At 42.8% G+C, this 21,014-nt stretch overlaps 1 protein-coding gene across 6 annotated transcripts in view; it reads left to right on the plus strand.

Moving 5' to 3' along the window:
* Positions 1–2,120: 2,120 nt before the first annotated feature.
* Positions 2,121–21,014, plus strand: part of LOC149315762 (uncharacterized) — a 259,568-nt gene continuing 240,674 nt past the window's right edge. For 3 of the 6 annotated variants that reach the window (XM_089514029.1, XM_089514027.1, XM_089514033.1), the window contains exon 1: positions 2,122–2,853. The gene's annotated coding sequence lies outside the window, so the exon portion shown is untranslated. Of the gene's footprint in view, positions 2,854–5,494; positions 5,518–21,014 lie in introns of those variants that run through there. The other 3 variants (XM_089514032.1, XM_089514034.1, XM_089514028.1) reach the window with 3 other exon arrangements.

Below are 21,014 nucleotides of genomic sequence, written 5' to 3' on the forward strand. Positions count from 1 at the left end.
CACTACAACTTTTACTAGCCTCTCCCATGTCCCTCTCCAATCTCCTATCTGACTTGCATTTCTTAAGTTTCCTCCCTAACAGAGAGCAGAGGTTCTCAAACAGGATCATCCCCACATACAAGTAAGCTTCACTTTAGCCTCACAACTGGGTGCCAAGATATTTTGAGACCTGTCTGTTCCTTGTACCCATCACTCCAAGTGATATCTGGGATTTTCCAATCAGACTTTTATTTGTGTGTCTTTGCAACTGTACCTAATTTCTGCATTGCAACAATGTATGGCTATCAGGAAGAGGGAAGAACACTTAGCTGGATTTAAGCTAGTGACCAAGCAAAGTACGCTTCTGCCTGTTTTGCAGACTGTACCATGGATTTCTTGTATATTGTGGTGATTTTGTTTTAGTTTCCTGCTACTGGAACATGGGTGGTAGGTGAAATGTTCTAAATCTAGGGTAAGAACCGATGACATTCTGTGCATCTGCTGGCTCTCTGTATTTCTTATATATTTGATGCTTAGAAGTGGCAGCTAGTGACTTCAATAGCAAAGAGATAGTGAATCCAATGCAGTATTTAAATTCACAATAAAATTCAAGAGCAGATACAGCTTTCCACAATGACACTGGAGACAATGGATCCAAGAGCTACTGCTGGGGCAAGTCCAATGTAATTTGCCTTCCTCTCTGTCACCACCATAGGTCTTGATTGGGGCTTTAGTCATGACTCCATGGACACACTGACTTTATCTGTACTTTTAACCATTTTTGCACTTCTGGCCAGAAATGCATTCTGTGTGTGTTTCCCTCCTCTGTAGAATATGTGCATTGGAAACTGTATAGATATGGCTCAGGTCCAGGATATTTTGCTATCTCCCTGTATGAACCAGCCCAGGCTCTGAGATCTTCAGAAAGGTATTTCTGTCCATCCCACAACCATTGCAAGCACAGTTGGTGGGGATGCAAGGGAGGACTTTCTCCTAGGACTCTTTCACTCAATGAAAAGTGATCGGAGCATAGAGGGATGCTCCCGTCACCATTGCACAATAGCTTGAAGATTAGCGCACAATGTCATGTGACAGTGCCATAACTGGGGCATTATCCCCTGACTAAAGAGTAATTTTAGTGATGCCTTTCATTCACGGGAAAGTCTCATCATTTTTTGCCATGTAAAAGAGTCCATTGACTCAGGAACTCCCTTCCAAGGAAGGCCAGAATAGACCCTTTCTTGCTGTCCTTCCATCAGCAGGCAAAACCCTTCTATTCCTACATGCTTTGAAAACAAAAGTTTTTAAAGAGCATTGGGGGGGGGGGGGCTGTACTATTTTAATGTGTGTGATTTTTAAATGTTTGTATCTTTTCAAATTGAATTCTTTTTAAAAAAAAAACAAGAAGTGATCATTTACTATTTTAATAGTTTAATTCCATAGTGGTCACTTTCCAAATTTTCAAATTTTGGGGAGGAAAACAGGTTACAGTATAAATAAATATAATAAAAATGATATTTATTTGTATCCCACTTCCCCCCAAAATTGGGACTCAAAGCAGCTTACCATTTAAAAGCACAGTTCAATTAAAAACACACAAATGTGGTGATGATGATGATGATGAAAGTAATAATAATAATTTGTATCCTGCAAGTAGAAAACGCAGATTGTCACTTATGTAGGTTTTTTAATTGGACTGTGTTCTTTTAAACTGTCGGTGGCTTTGAGTACCAATTATGGGGGGGGGGATGCGGGATAGAAATAAATATTGTTGTTATTATTATTTTTATTATTACTTTTGGCCTTGCCATTCAACAACAGAACACTGCACAGATTACCATGTAAAGCGCCTCCTCTCAGCCAACAGTATATGCACCCCACTCTCTTAATAATAAATAATAATAATAATAATAATAAATCATCAACAACAAATACCAGAGCCCAGCACCCAAGAAAACGATGAGGCGCCCCACCCAAGGTGCCTGTGGGGCTTTCATATAGTCTCCCTGAGCCTTGCTTGCGTGTGTTGTCAGTGTGTGTTTGTGTGTGTGTTGTGTTTGTGTGTGTTTTCTGGGCGTGGCCGCCTCTTCTTCACCTTGCCTGGCTGAACAATGCCAGGGGAGCCGGGGAGGGTGGGGTTGGCCCTCTTGCCTTGCCTTCCCTGACTGGCAGAAGGGAGCCAGGAGGCTGGCAAGAAGGAAGGAAGGAAGGAAGGAAGGAAGGAGGCTCCCTTGACCGCCACTTGCTTCCTTTGCACCTGAGGGAGAAGGAAGAAAAGAAGGAAGGAAAAGAAAAGGGAGGGAGGAGAGGACCTGAGCAGGGGGCCATTTTAGTCCCTCTTTTTCACAGGTGGGAAGCCAGTCCACCTGAGCTCTCGTCCCCTTCAGCAGGGGCTCCTTCTCTCCTCCTCCTCCTCCCTCTTTCTCTCCTTCCCTCCTTCCTTCGGATGCTGCTGCTTCAACACATGACGCCCTGAGCCCCCTCGCTCCCCACATTACTATTATTCCTATTCCTATTATTATTATTATTATTATCCTAACCCCCTCAGCCTCTGCTCTGGCTTTCCCTCCCTCCTCCTTCCCTCCCTCTGTTTCCTCAGCCTTTCTCTTCCCTCTTTGCTGCCTGAGAAGGAAGGAAAGGGAGCATTGGGGGGGAAAGCAGCGGCGGCCGAGGCGGCTGCTCCTCCTTCTCCTCCTCTTTATTTTCTACCCATTTTGAAAAGGAAAAGAGAGACAACCCCTCTTCCCCCAAATCCTTGGCAAAGCCCTCTTGGCAAAGGGGCTGGGAGCCTTGGTGCAGCCCTCATGCCCCTCTCCTCCCTGGATTGCTGGAGCTCCTGAGGAAAGAGGGACTGGGAAGCAAGAGAAGGAGAAGGTGAGCCATGGCGACGGGTTTCCACCACCATCTTTCCCCCTGCGACCCCCCCCCCTTGCCTTTGCTTGCCTTTGCGGCTTCTCGGCCCCCAGGAGAGCCGGACCCAGGGCAGAGGGAGCAGGCAGGGGGCCCTGGGCTGCCAGGTGGGGCTCTGGGTGGCACTGGAGAGGTCTCCAGGGGGTTTGGGGCTCTCCGTAGAGCTGGGGAGGGGGTCCTCAGCTGCAGATGTCAGGATGGAATGTGGGGTGGCCACAGAATTTGGGGGAGGCTCAAAGGTATTTGGAGGCCTTCTTGGAATTGGAAAAGTCTTCTTGGCATTTGGGGGTCGCGATAGAATTTTGGGGAGGTCTCAATGGAATTAGGTCTCGATGGACTTTGGGGGGTTGCGACAGAACTCGGGGTGTCGTGATGGGATTGGAGGGATCGCGATAGAATTGAGGGGATCTCGGTGGAATTAGAGCAGAGTAACCAGAGGTCCTCCTCCTTTTCCAAGACCATGTCCCCCTTTTGTCCTCCATGCTGAGCAGGACTAAGCCGCATGGCTTTACCTTTAGCTGAGGGTGATTAATCTTGTCTTTGGACCTGTCCTCCGTGTCTCCCTTCTGCTGCCGTCCAGGAGGAATGCCAAAATGTCCTCCATTCCCAGCATAACGGGAGAAGCATGCCTTTCTAGTTCTAGGGGCTGCGGGTGTCCTCCATTTTTCCTACATTTTTTGCAGCGCTCTGGGCCCGCACAACAAACTCCAACTCCCAGAATTCCATAGCCTTGAGCCAGGGCAGTTAAAGCGGTGCCAAACCGGGCTATTTCTCCAGTGTGGATGCAGCTACTGAGTGGAATGAATACTCTTTTTTGTGTTTTGTTTTTGGAGGGGGAGAGCTCCCACTCTTGCATTTGCATTGCTCTCCAGCATCACACTCCTCCCCCTTGTGAGGCCTTTAACCCCCCCCCCCAACAAAGTCCCTCCTTCTCAGCCCCAGAGTCTTCCCTTCCCAGAGAGGGGTGTGTCCCTTTCTTTCCTCCTCCCGACCAATCAGCGCCTGCCCCCCTAAAACCCAGCCTTCCATTTGCTTTGGGGTGTGTGTGTATGTATGTATCCACACACTGCAGAAATAATCCGGTTGGGCACCACTTGAACTGCCTTGGCTCAGTGCTGGGGGATCCTGGGCATTGTAGGTCTAAAACACACTGCAGAAGTAATCCAGTCTGAGACTGCTTGAACTGCCATTCTAGGAAACTGTGGCAATTTAGCCTTCTCTGTCAGAGAAAGGTCTGGTGCAGGACAGTACTTGCCCATAGGGAAACCATACTTGCCCATAGAGAATCACTGGAGAATACTCACCCATAGGGAAGCATAGGGGAATACTTGCTCATAGAGAAAAGGAACATTGGAGATGTTTCCTATGTTTCTCTATGGGCAAGTATTCTCCAGTTATTCTCTGTGGGCAACTATGGTTTTTCCTATGGGCAGGTACTGTCATTTGTTTTAGTACATCCCCTCTGGTGCCACAATAAACTACCATCCCCAGTCTTCCCCTAGCACTGAGGCAGAGGGCAGTTCAAATGGGCTCAAACTGGATTATTTCTGCCATGTGTTTTGAACCACAATTTGTTGTGGCACCAGAGCTCTCTCTGACAGAGAAGTCTAAATGTCTCACAAAACCACAGCCCCCAGGATTTCCTGGCATTGAGCCAAGGAAGTGGTCTCACAGTGGATTCTTTCTGTATCCATAGTGTGTGCAGAGAACAGGATCCCAGACAGGTATGTTCAGGTGTGCTCCTGGTCCACCTGGGTGGTCTTTTCGCCCTTTCCAAAGAGAAAAAAAGCAAAGCCCCAAATCATTATCTCCTTCTAACATTGCTTTCTCTGGGGGGATTGGTGCCAGGACCTCACTTCTCAACTACACGCAGACACACACACACACACACTGGACCTTCTCTTGGTTTAAGAAGGGGATGGATAGGTGGGTGGGCTCTTTGTATTTTACTTGGAAAGAGAAAACCACAGTGGCTTTCTGGACTTGGCCACGGTTGCTCTGACAGCCGATCAAAGGGCAAATCTTGTCAGTTTGTATCACACTAAAAGGAGAGCGGAGTTGTGCATAGGCTTGAAAAATAAAATAAAATCCCTGCTGTGTCTTGTGGAAAAGAGTGCCACTGATCCGTAAACAAAGCAACGTGGGTAGATATATTTAAAAACATGTCATCTCTCAATTGAGAGTTTTCCTGAGCTAAGATCTACTTCAGGCTCTTAGACTGCATCTGCACAGTGCAGGAATAGTCCACTTTAACTGCCATGGCTCAGTGCTATCGAAACATATAGAAAAGCTTCTGGCTCCAAAAATGAAGAAATTTCTCTCTGTGGTACAGGTGGGAATAGACAAGATAAACATTTTAAAGGTGCTGTTTGCCTGACTAACAAACTGCCAGAATTTCATAGCACTGAGCCACAGAAGTCAAAGTGGTGTCAAACTGGTTTATTGCTGCACTGTGCGAATGTAGCCTCTGTCTGGTTCCCTTTAAGTGGAAGGAGGGGGAAAATAAAAAGAGGATTTATGGGTAGTTTCCGCTAGAAGACAGCCAAGGCTTGCTTCGAAGGTTGCTTTCCCTTCCTTGTTTTTGTATACCTGGGCAGGTGTGTTCTCAGCGAAGGCATCCCTGGCAAGGTCAGATGGCATGGGGAGTTCATGCTTCTTTTTCCTGGCTGAGAGATAAGGGAAAGATGAGCTCGGCTGCCACGCCCTGATCCCAGCCTTTGTCATGGTTTTTTTGGTCAGAAGCCTTGTGTGTGAGGAGTGTTCAAGCATAGTCTAGAACAGTGGTCCCCAAACTGTGCCCTTTAAGAGGTTTTGGACTTCAGCTCCCAGAAGCCTCAGCCATGTTGGCCAATAGTCTGGGATTCTGGGAGCTGCAGTCCAAAATCCCATATAAAGAGCACAGTTTGGGGACCACTGATCTAGAGCATTCATCATCGCCTTGTGTAAATACAGTGTTCTCTCATGTTTTATGGTTTCCCCTAAGGTTATGTAAGGCATCTCTTATCTAAATTGGCAAAATCAAGGTTTGTTTCTTAGAATATATATAGAGAGAATGAGAGAAAGAAAGAGAGAATATTTTCAAGCTGTGCATGGTTGAATCTGTGGATAAAGAGTCTGTGGATACAGAGAGCTGACTGTATTTATTTGTTTATTTATATCCCACCCTATTTATATAACACCCCTTTTTTATTTATATCCAACATAGGATAAAGTTTTAGATTTTTTTTAAAAGGCAGTCATGATCAACTCATGCGAAATACAGTGCAGCCTCTGAGTGCTTATTCCAAATGAAGAGGAGCAACAGCAATTTAAATTTATTGGGTGACACCTGTAGCAATATAGGGTTGAAACTCCTGCAGCCTCTGCTTGTGACAGGAAATCTTCAAGAGAGAAACCACTGATATGGAAAAGTGGGATTGTTGTGGTTTAAAGTGGTTTACTCATGAGTAGTTTCCCATTTCGCACAGTGGGACTGTAATACACTTAGCCCCATAGAGTGTAATCTTATGTATATCTCTACAGGCTGTTAAATTCAGTGGGTTTTACAGGTGGATGAATATGTGTGTGTGTGTGTGTGTGTGTGTATATATATATATATAGAGAGAGAGAGAGAGAGAGTCTTGCTCACATGCTGTGCTAGAGGTAGATCCAATAACCGTTATCCTGAGAGGTTATTGCTTCTGTAGAGTTATTGAGTGAAGCTCCTCTTTGGAGAGCCAGAAAAGTGGCATTTCATCCACTGTTCATTGAAAGGAAAAAACTGCTGACTCCTGTGCTTTGAGGTCCTGCTCCATATAGCAACACAATACTGTACTGTATATGTTAGTTGGTGAACCAATAATATACCAATAATTATATAACCGGTGTTGTATAATCAGGAATATCAACATTTGACATACATAACACAGGATCAGGTGGAACCACAAAGCCCAGTGCATTTATTATGGCATTCATTGATTACATGGACATGCACGCTTGTGTCATAATAAATGTCTCATTCTGTAATGTATCAAAACACTTTTTGATACTTGTGCTACAATATATGCACATAGTTCTTTGCTAGTAAATCTCTTAACATGTGAACAAACTGATAGAGCACTGAGGGCTGAGCTGTAAGAACTTGTCATGAAGAATGTTCCATGACAAATGTTTTAGCAAAATTGAAATTCATGTGTGTGTAGGTGCTGTCTCTCTCCCCCCCCCCCCCTGTTGCATTTTGTCATTTGAAACACCGGGGGCTCCATCTTGTGTCTCTGAGCTCATTGCACATTTTTGCCACGGACTTCTAGGGGATCTGTATTTATTTCAAGGCTGGAAGCCCTAGGGACAGAAATTGGATCACTGTTCTGCATACAGTATCCTCACAGATAGGTGTAAATGTGTATTAACCCACAGATAATTTTTTTTTCTGTGTCATGATGTTCTGGTGTTCCTTAAGGAGCTATCTTACTGATGCAGTATTTGATGCTGAAGAATTCCTGAGAATGAATTAAAGTGATATATCACTCAAGTGTTTGGCTTTGGTTGCCATGCCACATAATGCCAAGTGGTTGAATAGAAAATGCCTGTGAATTTTGCATCTCATACTGCAGGCAAACTGGAAGATGTGCAAGCCAAATGAAGGGATGGGGTGGGGAATCCACCCTTTGTATTAAGATGGAATTGAAGTTATTCTCTCCCTTGATGAAATTGATATACAGTCATAGTATTTCCATGAACCATGAATATACAGGGAGCTACGATTAGGTTCGTGACAATTTCTCTTTCTTGAGTTTCTTAATGCAGCAATGTTGTGTTTGATTAACACGGGTAGTTGAGGCTAAGATTCTTCAAAATATTTCTTCTGTAGTTAATTTTCTATATTATGGTTTTTATTTTGATATTACTTAAGGCTAGCATGTCAGTTATCCCCCCCTTTTCATAAGATATTGTTTGATTTCCTAAACAAATAGAAGTTTAAAGTGTACCATATCATGTTATATGCAGCATGCACAAAAGATAGGAAATGAATGTGGTGTATTATGTTAGCCAAATGTGGTAGTTATTTTTATTAGCTGCATTCCTTTTGTTTCCAGCTCCCTTCTACTGTGGCGTCCACAACTTCTTTGTGTGTAGTATCAAGTCTCAATCCTGTTTTCAAGAATGGATTTTGAATCCAGATGTCTTTTATATTTTGCTGTAAGGATATGATGTTTAAAAACATTGCAGTTTTGTAGTAGACAGGGAAATTTTTCAGTATTCAGTTACATAAGACCACTATGAGAACAAATTCTGGCAAATAGGTTTTTTTATCTCCATTTTGTACAGAGTAGCATGAGGAGAGGAGAGAATTACTGTGACATTCATGGACTTTATGTGGGAACTCAACCCATGATGTCTGTGAATACCATGCACTTGGAGAAGCTGATTTCCCCAGACCTTCAGGTTGCTTCTCAATGTATGGTGACCTCATGAATGCCATAGAGTTTTCTTAGGCAAAGAATATTCAGAGGTGATTTTGCCAGTGCTTTCTTCTGAAATATAGGCGTGTTACACATGCACCTAAAGTGCATATTAGGGTTATGAAGGGGCGTATTAGGGTTATGAAGGGGCGTCACTTCCTGATGCCCCTCAACCCTAGTACGGACTGAGTCTGTACAAAATGGTGGCGCCCGTCCACAAGGGGGCCGCCATTTTGACGTCGCAGACGCATAGCGTCCGGAGTCGCGTGGTTCCCAGACCCAGCAACCGGTGGCGGCGGCAGACCGCCGCTTTTAGGCGGTCTGTAATGCGCCATAGTCTCCTGTCCAAGTACTAAACAGAAATGACCCTACTTAGTTTCCAAGATCAGACAGCATCTAATGCCTTTAGGGTATTCAGACCAGCAATGAAGTAGACTTACAAAGAAAAAAGCATTTGCAAAAGTAACCCTTCTTGGAAACTCTAAAGGAGAGGTGGGAATCATTTTCCTCTCCAGATGTTATTGGATTACAGTTGTCAGCAGCCTAACCTATATAGACAATTGAAGACTGTTGGAGATTGCAATCCAGGAATATCTGGAGGACTGCATGATTCCCAATTGTGCTGTATTATATACATTCTGTAATCCATGTTACATAACCTGCAATCCTAGTATATATATATGTTTACTAAGAGGTCTCATCGTGTGCAGTGCAAGTGTGCATAGATTGCATCCTGAATTAGTTCAGTTGACATTTGCATCTGTCTTGCAGATACCTATTGTTGGAGCATTGTGTGTTTAATAGCATGTGGTGCAGAGATATGGATGTGCATATTAGTCCTGCCCCCAACCATTCAATGCAAAAGACTGTGTAGGGCTGTTTAACCACAGTAAGTCCAAAGTAATCACAGCTTTCGTATGTAGGAACCTGGCTTTATCAGAATTCCTGATCATGGATATTATATTGCATTTTTTTGTCAAATGTAGAGTCCCCTACAAGCCTTGATGCACAGGTTGGTATTCTGTTGCAGCCCTAACTAGAGTCAGCCTATTCACTCAGTTATTGAATGGTGAGTCAACATGTAGGCAAATCTAATTGATCCAGTGATTTACTCTAGTCAGGATTAATAGGATTTAGGCTTCAGTGTGCCAAAATTTGAGGGTTTCTAAGTGCGTAGAATGTTCAGAAATGGGACTTAACATGACCCTGGAATGCATTAAGGGCTGCTGATACACTTAAAGCAAGTCTTGTGTCCCCACTATACAATGGTCTTCCCCCTTTCCTGATAGCAATACTTTATAAAACTGTCCATCTGTCTTTCACATGGACAAAGTAAAAGGAGGGTATACAGTACATCCCAAGGAACTTGGCAATGTATTCACCCCTCTGTTCCTTACACTACCCATCATAATGGCAGGGACACAGCTTTGTACCCAATATCCTTTCGGGGCTCTCTAGAAAGAATTAGAAATGCAACTTATTTCAGTAAACCTTTCCAATGCTTCCTTTATCATGGCCACTTATCTTGTACCTAGAATGAAACTCCCTTATGCTTCTTCCATCACTGGAACCATGGATGGCAGTGAAATATTTCTCTGTTCTGTTTGCTATCTCTGTGTTGCAGTTATTGCTTTAACAGCAACTTCGGGTAGTAATGGGGGCATTAAATCAGACTTTTTCTATAAATAGGGATGGAACATTTGTGATTGTTAATGCTACAGTGGGAGCACATACATCTTGAGGAAGGTGTAGGTTGATATTACGAGGCTCTTTAAGCTGCCTTCTGTATTGTCCAAAATCAGTGACTGAATCACTTTTGGTTCTGAAAGATGAGAACCAATGCCTTATTTTCCACTGAGATCAGTGATGTTTATGTGTTCCCTTTTATGGATTTCTATGTTCTCCAGGGAGAGGAATTGCATTTCAGTGGCTTTACCTAATGAAAAAAGTGAATTTTGTACTATTCACTCTCATAAAACAGTTTGACTGACCTACTGTCAAAATAGGCATTTTGTTATTTTCTTGTTCTTCTAAGCTACAAAGGTCAGTTGTAGTCTTTAATTTCCATTGCCTGACTTGGGAAAAGTTCTTGTGATGTACAGTTTTTAGAGTGTTGCAACGTCTGGTTCTAAATCTTTAGGCTCAAAGAAATCAGTTGCTTTCTTGGAGTGTCTTGTAAATGCTGCCTGCTTTTGCTTTTTCACTTCATTTTTCCTCTATGTAAAATGGAAATGTTGAAACTTTTTTACTTGTAGAATAATGCTATTGTTTGGTAAGACCCTTACCTCATTAACGGTATGCATTTTGAATACCAGGTAGGTTATATTTCAGAGGAAGAAATGACCTCTGAGTATTTTTTGCCTTGTAGAAAACCCAGCGAAATTCTGGGGGTCACCTAAGTCAACGGGTGACTTGAAGGCCTACACACACACATTTGAAATATATCTAATATATATGTTGGTGTGCTATCATTGTTTACTGGTGAGGTTGGTATTACAGTTTTATACTCGATAGATTTTATAACAGTCCCAACTGAGGTGTTCAGGATCAGGTTAAACTGAACATAGTGTGAGAGAGGACAGTTTCACTCTGTCCCTACTGTCTTGCTACATGAAGAAAATAGCAATCTGAAGTAGGGATGTAATTCTCCACAAGTTTCTTTTTGAAAGGAAGCAATGTGCAGTTTCAGCAATTTTCTTCCTGCTGGGAAAAAGTCTTTGAAAACTGCACAACTATTCACAATTGAAGACTTATTCTGTACTGCCTGTGGTTGTTTTGCAGAGAAAACAACATTTTCTGCATGGAAAATATTAATTCCTTCACAGAAAGTGCTGTTTTCTATGCAGATAACACCGTTTTCTATGTAAATCAATCATGTGCAAATTTTACTCAGAACAAATCCCCACTTGGAGCATTTTCTGTGAAGGAATTAATATTTCTACACTGAAATATTATTTTCTGTGAAGAAAATGCTCTCTACTGTGCTGAAAATGCTGTTTTCTGTGTGAATTTTGTGCAGAATAAGTCTTGAACTGTGAAGATTCTCATGAGTCCAGGATTCATTTTGTCACAGTTTCTCAACACTTGAAAAACATGTTTTTGAAACATGCAGAGCTGTTCTGAGTGATCACAGATATTTTGTGATCTGTTCCGGACGAGAACATAAGTCACTCAACAGCTCATTGTGATTAATTTGCCCACCATTTTGCAGATAAAATCACTCAGATTTGCTTTCTGGTGGATGTAACCTTGCTCCTTGATTGTCCAGTGTTGATGGATATTTTTCAGTTTGTGCAGCCTAAGGATGTGGACAGGATCCTTGGAGAGGTGAGAACCACCCCATGTGTATCAGCCCCTTCCTGGCTAGTTATGCAGGCCAGGAGAGGACTTACTTAGTAGGAAAGGGAAGTGATTAATGCTTCTTTACAACAAAGAAGGGTCCCAATATGCCTGAAGGAGTGTGTGGTAAGACGTCTTCTGTAGATCCTACTATACTGGATAACTATAGGCCAGTCTCCAACCTTCCATTTTTGGGCAAGGTATTACAGTGTGTGGTGGCTTCTCAACTAGAGGGATAGATTCACAGATGTGATGGATTATCTAGCTCCATTTCATTCTTGTTTCAGAGCTGGTTATGGAATTTTGTTGCCTTGGTGGATGACCTACAGAATAAACTGGACAGGGGGAGTGTGTTCTTATTGGTTCTGCTGGATTTCTCAGTGGCTTTTGATACCACAGTTTCCTTCTGAGTAACCTCTCAGGTGTGGGGCTTAGAGGTACTGTTATACAGTGGCTCTACTATTTCTTGGAGGGTTGCTCTCAGAGAGTAGTGCTGGGGCATTCCTATTCAACTCCTTGGCCATTGGCTTGTGGGGACCCTCGGGGTTGAGTCTTGTCTCCTGTGTTTTTTAATATGTACCTGAAACCACTGGGAGAGTTTATTCACACTTTTAGAGTTGGATGTCAGTGGTCACTCCTTTCCACCTAATTCCAAGGAAGTTCCTGTTCTAAACTCATGCCTGGCTACTATAATGGACTGGTTAAGGGCAAACAAGCTGAAACTTAATCCAGACAAGACAGAGGTGCTCTTGGCTGGTCTAAAGACAGATCAGGAAATAGAGATTTAGCCTGTTTTAGGGTTACACTCCCTATGAAGATGCAAGTTTTAGTTTGGGAGTACTCCTGGATTCATCTCTGAGCCTGGAGGCCTGTTATTCAGCAGCGATCAGGAATGCTTTTGAACAATTAATTCTAGTGTGCCAACTGCCTGTTCCTGGAAAAGCCTTGGTTACCTTCTGTTTGGATTACTGTAATGTGTTCTATGTGGAGCTGCCCTTGAAAATTGCTCAGAAACCTCAGTTGGACCAAAGATCTTACAGCCAGATGTTAACTGGAGCTGGTTACAGAGAGCATGCAGTTCCCTTGTTGCAGCAGCTCCATTGACTGTTTCTGGGTACATTTCAAAGTGCTGGTTTTGACCTGTAAAGCCCTCTGTGGTTATTTGAAGGACCGTCTTTCCTTTTATGAGCTCATTAGAGTTCCAAGATAATCCAGAAAGCCATTCTCTCTGTCTCACCACCCAGTCAGGCTAATTTGATAGAAACAAAGGAGAGGGCCTTCTTGGTGGTGGCTCCCGGACTTTAGAACTTTGGAATTCCCTCCCCAAGATGGCCCCATCCCTGCTCTCCTTTTTGGTGGCAGCTACAAAAAAAATTTATGCCAGCAGACTTTTTCTAACAAATTATTATTATTATTATTATTATTAACGTTCATTTATAAAGCGCTGTAAATTTACACAGTGCTGTACATACAATCTTTTTAATTAGACGGTTCCCTGCCCTCAGGCTTACAATCTAAAAAGACACGACACAAAAGGAGAAGGGAGTGGTGGCGGGGAAGGGGATGAGGTCCAGCAGTTCTTCTCTACCTCCGAGGTCTGGACCAAGGGAGATGGACTGGAGGGAGGGCTTGGCTTCTTAATGGATGGTTAATCTTCTACCAGGGAGGCCTGTTGGAGCTAGCCTGCCTCTCTAGTAGGATAATACATATAAAATACATAGGAATACAGGAAATGATTCAATAAAACAGGCAACAAAAGAACATCAAATAGCAAGTGACAATTATGCAAAGCCTGGGAACACTTCTCTGAACAGGATGGTCTTCAACTCCATTTTGAAGCTGGTTAAAGAAGTGATGGCTCTTGCTCGCAAGATGAGTGAAGGTTGGGCTAGACTTCTCCCTTTCTCCACATATTTAAGTTAACCCAAACCTAAAGATCTGATGAGTGCTACACTCTCTCCCTTCTTCAAGGTGCAAATTCCATCCTGCTTTAACAGCATTGCCCTCCAATGCAAAGCTCTTTATGTGCTTCTGCACAGAGGTCTCTGGTGGAAATAGTTTTATCTGCATGTCCATTCACTTTAGTGAAAGAGGCCACTTTTTTTTTCTTTCACCACTGTTAAAACAAATTGATTGGAACTCTTACTTTGTGTTGGAACCCCCATGTGTACAGAGGTCTCTGTTCTGGTGTTAGTGTTTGGAAGTGTGACAAGGGATAGAGCATTTCCCCTAGAACTGTACTGCTGAAAATGTGGGCATTTTCACTATTGTGTGAATTTGCTGTTTTGTTAAAAAAAAAAGTGGAAAAGTGCATGCATGTATTTGAGAGATCTGGCTGAGTAGCCTTTGTTCTTGATGGATCAGCCAGATGTTTCTCAATTAATATGTTTCCACTGTATTTGCAGAATAAAGAGAATCCCCACCCCAAATGTTGAAAGATTAGGGACAGCAATCTGACTGAAAGCTTGCTTGCAAGACCTGGCTGTTGGATTTGCAGTTGCAGTTGTATCAGGATGCTCAGACCACTCTGATATACAGAGACAATAGTTAACAATATTCTCATGTTAATGGCAGAAGGAAAGATATGCTCAGCTTCACCCTTTATAGCACATGTTTAGCACTGGTCCCAAATGGTCTGTCTGGAGTTTTTGTTGCTAGAAAGGATGTTTGCTGGAAAGATTAGATCCATACCTGGGACAAAATGCATGATTTCCTTTTTAGCAAGTAATCTACCTGTAAAGCTTTGTATAGAGTAGACCATTTCTTTTTTGTTTGTTCTTTGGCGGCCTTCTCCGCCTCCTCTTTTTTTTTTTTTTTTTTTTTTGTATGTGTGTGTTTTGCTTTTCCATGGAGGAACAATAGTCTGAATACTTAAACATCTCTGACAGAAAGCGGAAGCACCCTAATAAGCATTTGCCAGTCATGATAATAACACAACACTTGGGGTGTATGTGCATAGCTGAAGTGATCAGCTCATGATATTTACACCTGTAATGCTTTTTCACTTATTCAGAAAGTCACTGGCATGACCTTTTTTCAAACTATATGATGTGAAAAACAAGAACCATCATTTAAAAACACATAAAACCAAAACAAACTGGAAGTTTCAATGGATTATTGTTATTTAATTTTATCTCTTTATTACTCCACCTCCACTTGTATACTCTTTTTCCTTCCCTCTTTGGTTCCTGCAGAGAAATACCTGGGATCAGTATTCCCCAGCAGCAACTGCTTTGGATCAGATGGGAATGCAAATACATAGGGTGGAGCAGTCCCCAGCTACACAAAGGAAATGTTATTTCTTTCTCTCTTCTCTGTCTTGCTCTCCCCCATGCTATTTTCCCTTTTAAAAAATTGAATAAATGGGGAAGAGATCAAAGGCTGTTCTGAAGCTTCGTTAGGGGCTCATAATGAATTCATGACCCTCCTGTCCTTCCTCACACTCTGCCTGTCTCTGACATGACACCTTTCAGGCGATATTTTTAGCTTTGATTTCTTCCCTTCTGCAGGATCTTGAAGGGAACTGTGTCTGGGCAAACAGACAGCCATTTCAGGAATCGTCTCAATACAAGTGGTACAAGTGGAGGTGATGATGGTAGTGGGGAGGCCAGGAAGAACCCCATTGTGCATTTTAATGACACGTCTCTTTGTAAGTGCCTAATCTTGTTTGTTGTCATTAGTGCCAATGAAAAACATGATTGGCTCAGACACAGGCAGCCAGGTATGAGCTGGATAAGGCCTGCTGCTTGCAAAGAAGTTGAAAAGATGAAAGCTTTGAAGGCAGGACCCCCCACCCCCATTATTGTAGGTTTGGAATTGAGAAGCTTACTTATTATGTTGATGTAAATGTGAGGAGGCAGAAGTGAGGATGCTGGAAGGTTATTGGTTATTTTTGATGCTAGAGTTGTGAGATGGTGGATCTGAATGAACAATGGAAGCAATTAAAGTGCTCTAATTAGTTGCACTATTGATCTAGCACTGTTTCTGTTGGCAAGATTTTCAGTCAATATGGGTAGCCTGGCATACAGCTGGGTAGTCTGGACTTCTGCTGTTCTTTCTTCCTTTTCTCCACAACCAGGCCTGGGGAACCATAAATTTTTTTAAAAGAGCTCAGGCCTTGAAATCTCTCTTTAAAGTGACTGATAATGCTATATTGAAATATTAGAGATCAGCACAGGTGTATTATGCTCATTTTAATCCAGTTGTTAGTCCCAACTAGAACAGACCATTGCTTAAATCAATGGAATTTATGTAAGTGTTGACTCATCAAGCTCCCATTGATTCATTGGATCTACTCTATCTGGGGATCAACAGTTGGATTTAGGTCTCTGTATATACATTCTGTACACAAGGCAGTGTCTAATACGTTTTTCGTTTTCCCAATGTCAATAAGGTTGCAGTGCAAAGCACATTTAATGAGGGTGTATGTGTGCTCACATAGGTGTACATCTTTTTGAATTCAGTAGAAAAGGCAATGATGGATAACCGGCTGAGGCTATGAAACCAGCTATGACAGAACCAGAGCTTGGAAAGCTCCTTTCAAAAAAGAAATCACTTCCCATTATAGCCATATCTCAGTCAATTATTATTAACCTTTATTTATGAAGCGCTGTAAATTTACACAGCGCTGTACATACAATCTTTTTAGTTAGACGGTTCCCTGCCCTCGGGCTTACAATCTAAAAAGACATGACACAGAAGGAGAAGGGAGTGGTGGAAGGAAAGGGTAAGAGGTCCAGCAGTTCCTCTCTACCTCCAAGGCCTGGACCAAGGCAGATGGACTGGAGGGAGGGCTTGGCTTCATAATGGATGGTTAATCTTCTTCCAGGGAAAATACATACTCTCAAGTAGGATAATACATATACAGTACATAGCAATACAGGAAATGGTTTGATAAACAGGCACCAAAAGAACATCAAATAGTAAGCGACAATTATGCAGTGCCTGGGAAGGCTTCTCTTAACAGGATGGTTTTCAACTCCGTTTTGAAGCTGGTTAAAAAAGTGATGGCTCTTGCTTGTGGGGGAAGAAGGTTCCAGGAGTGAGGGGCAGTCAACAAAGTCTCTGAAAAAGAAGCACCATTTTACAAAGTATTTTTTATGAATGCACTTCTCCTTTCTTTTTAGAAACATTGGAATTGGTAAAATGGTGAAAAAGAGCTGGGGAAACAGATTTTCAGTACAAGGTTGCAGCAGCATGTTTACAGTAAACAATATAATAAAACCTGGGTTTAGAAAAAGTGGGATTCTTCTGTAGTGAATCATACTTTAGCTGTGTCTGCATGCATATAAAAGGCAAAGTAAATAAAAGCTGCCTCCAGAGCCCTTGCTGAATATGCATGAACAGCAGATCAAAGTAAAAATATGAAAGCAGTGAAGCCTACCTTTCCAGCCTCCCCCAGCACCTTTTAAAAAAGCTCAGATCAATAAGTTTGGTCACCAAAACGGAAATCCTAAGAAAAGTGGTCTTACACACTTCCAGTGGGCCCTAGCACAACCAGTGGTGAAGAATGGTGGGAACTGTAATCTAACAATTTCTGGAAGGCTAATCACTTTCTACCCCTGACTAGATCCAATTGGTAAGGTGTATGAGCAAGTGGCTCTTGAAGCTATTTACACCTGTCACAAGGCATGCATTTCAACAGCTCCAGATTTACACCCTTGCTTTAGAGACTACCTCTTCCTATATGAACTTGCCACCATGGGAAGGCTGTAATAAGATAAGGTTCTTTCACTCTTTTACTTGATGCAAAGCAGGAAACAGCCTTTGCAGAGAGTATCTTTGAAAGTATATAGCAACACTGGAGAGCCTGTTATTTTCCAGATGTTTTTAGACTCCAGTTGTGATCAGCCTCTCTCAGACTGCCTATGATGGAGCATTTCATCAACATCTGGAGTGTCAGATGGAGGGTGGACAGCTTTTGGGGTCAGGGAACTGCATTTTGACCCCCTTTAGGCAGCTGCTGTTGATAACATTTGGTAGCAACTCACAATAGGACAAAGCAGTAGTAAACTTATCCTCCTGCACCATAGACACTCTGCCCTGTTGTTGCACAGAGCTTTATTTCCCTTCTGTACAAGTGATAGGAAGAGAAGGAAATATACAGTGGGGCCTCATCATCCATGGGCTTGCCATCCACAGATTTTAGCATCCATGGATGGCAAGACCTCATTGTCCCCCTCCTCCTCCTCTTCATAGCAATACTCCTCGCAGTTGTTCCCTCCACCCAAGAAGAGCAGCTTCTGCCTGATTGAGGTGGCTGCCTGTAGGTCTGTGAGGAGCCGTCCTGCCGCTGGCAGAATCTGATCTTCTTGGGTAGAAGGAGAAATTGCAAGATGGAGGAGGAAGAACAAGAGGATGACAATGAGGACTGTGAGGAGAAGGAAGGTGGTGACAGCGGCAGTGGCAACAGCACCAGGGAAAACTTGGCCTTCTAGGAGAGGGACTCATGTTCTCAATCATTTGTATCCCAGCCTGGCAGGAGCCCCCTTAGCTGACCGAGGGGATGGCAATGGAACTGGGATACCTGCAGCTGCCCAGGCTGTTGGGGGAAGAAGAGGGCGACACCTAGGAGGAGGATGACTTTGGCTCCTCATCTCCTGTCAAGTCTCCTGGCACCTACTTCATGAAGCCCCATTGTCCCTAATGGTGGTGCGGCTGCATGCACGTGCCACCATTGGGGACAACGGGACTTGAGCATCTGCAGATTTTGGTATCTGTGGAGTGGGGGGGGGGTGTTAAGAAAGGATCCTCCACAGATACCAAGATCCTACTGTTTTTCAGCGCTGAGATTTGAAAAGTGTGAATAGCCGCTGTGGATTCTGTGACTGTAGAGTTGCTTTGGAGGGCACCATAACAAATGTGTGCAGATTACATGTGGCCCACAGGCTGTGTGTTTCTCCACTGCTTGTATGCAGATGAGATTCAGACAGATCTCTTGTGAAACTTGGAAAGCTGTCTTTACATTAAGTCAGACCACTGGTGTGTCTGGCTGTTTTGTCAAAGCTGACTTTTATCTTGCTTTAGTTCTGAACAAGACAGGAGCAAACCATTTAAATCAATTAACCCAGATAGATTAGGATGGCATGGATGCAGCTGAGCAAACCATTTATAGTGTGTGCATACTGTGTATATGCCTGCTAGCTATGCTCCAGTTATAGCAAGATATAAGTTGGGTGTCTTGGCCTACATATTTGCAGGACATCTGCAAACATTACAAATGAGCTCATTTTTTACCAAGACTGGTGAGGAGATTAGTTTGGGGTTGCTATCCCCATAAGAGGAGCAATTTCATCTGAAAATATTAAAAGCTTTTCTTCTTGTCAGGTTTTCCACTACAGTATGTTGGAGAACTTTAACTGAGGGCTCAATGAGCTAGTGAAACATACCCAAACACACGCTTCTAAAATTGTTCAAACCAAAAAACCCGCAGACTGTATAGAACTGTATCATAGTTGTGGTTAAAATGCTTTGGTTTTCTATCCTGTCAGCTGAAGTGGTTTTGGATCTGCCATTACTACCATGAAATACTTTCAGAAGATGTGGGTTTAGACTGAAAACTTTATCATACCATATGTATACATGCACATAATTTATTAAAAGTATTTCAACTGCCTTCATTTTATGACACTACAATAATGTTATGTTCCTTTCAAGTTGACTCTGACTTATAGTGCCCTCTCATACTGTTTTATTGGCAAGATGGAGTTAGAGGCAGTAGCCTTCTTCTTAGACTAAAATAATGTAGCTTGTGCAAGGCCACCCAGCTGAACAGAGATTTGAACCCTGGTCTCCCGGAGTCCTGGTCCAAAATGTAAACCATGATTTCACACTGGCTCTCTTGTACAAGACAGTGTACAAGAGCAAAATAAACCACGATAAAATATAAACAAACCACATGCCATTCCAATAAAAAATAACATCTTTAAAATACCGGGGTATATGCAATTAAATTGAAATTGATTTCAGGCTAAGATGAAGTTACTTTGTCATGACTTCCACTCACCCTCCTATGTTAAAAGTAAAATGTGAATCAGATCATGACAACAACAGTCAGGGCACTGGTAGTTATATTTCCCTTTTCCTTCAATTAATTGAATTTAGAAGAAAGTGTACTCTTTTAGGGCTTTTTACAATATCATTTATGGCGATGCAAATATTAGAATATGCTAAACTTATTACCCAAGTAGTGCAAAATGTACAGGGGCCAGAAAGTTCAGTCTGTGTCCTCTCCTCATTCTCTCTTACTTGGACACACGCACATGCACATGCAAACACATGCACATGAAAAACATACAGAAAATTGGATGGGTACTAGTGCTGTAGCAGCTTTGTCATATGCTGTTGATGGCTTTTCTTTGTGCAAGTGAGGATTTCCACAAGCCACTGTTTGGTATTAGAGTCGGCCCTCCATATCCATGGCCTCAAGACTCACAGTTTTGATTATCCGCAAGGAAAAGGCGGCTAATGTGATAATTACTCCTCTCTTTCCCTCCCCGATCTCTCTCTGGGCTGCTCAGGGAGAGATCAGGGAGGCAAAAGGTCTTTTGGAGGTGAAGCCACCTCCTCCCTTTTCCTCCCTGATCTCTCTCTGGGCTGCTCAGGGAGTGATTGGGGAGGCAAAGGGTCTTTTGGGGGTGAAGCCACCTGCTCCCTTTCCCTTCCTGATGGCTTCCTGAGCAGCTCAGGGAGTGATCCAGCAGGGAAAGCAGCAGGAAGCCAGTTAAAGAGATGGGAGGTTGGGAAAAAAGAAGCGAGAGCCCCTGCTTCTCTTCCCCCACCCACCCCTCTCTTTAAATGGCTTCTGAGTGGTGGGAGGAGTTATTCATGGTTTTTCCATATTCTCCATATTCTGGAGGGAGGACAGTACTATGTCACCTGAGTTTTGCAGTGAGTTGCCTAAATTAAAGGTCTAGGTGCAAGTGATTTGGAGTGGACTGGATGGATCAAGCAAAGACCCAACTGGTCTATATTCTGTTATCATAGTGGCCAAGCAGGGAGCCCCAAGGAGGTTATGACCAGTGATAAAAAATTGAAAGAATAAACTTTAAAATTGCATTGGGTGATGTAAGTTTCATTTGATATCTTGCTCCCTTTCATTTCTTCCTTATGCTAGTGCCATATGCTGATGTATCCATCTCTTGCCAGGCCTTGAAATGCCAGTTTGCAAACTGGAGTAAAACGAGTACTTCATGGAATAATCACACTGCTGTGTTCTCTGCATTGCAAATCAGTGCTTTCTAACAGGGCATGGAAGCATACATCCAACATTGGTAGTGCATTTTGATAGCACTTGGATACTACAGATCCTTCAACAGTATTATTGATATTACCAAAACAGGAGAT

This window comes from Sceloporus occidentalis, unplaced genomic scaffold (genome assembly GCF_023333645.1).
Source record: "Sceloporus occidentalis isolate IW3139 unplaced genomic scaffold, rSceOcc1.0.p SCAF_3, whole genome shotgun sequence".
Lineage (NCBI taxonomy): Eukaryota > Metazoa > Chordata > Lepidosauria > Squamata > Phrynosomatidae > Sceloporus > Sceloporus occidentalis.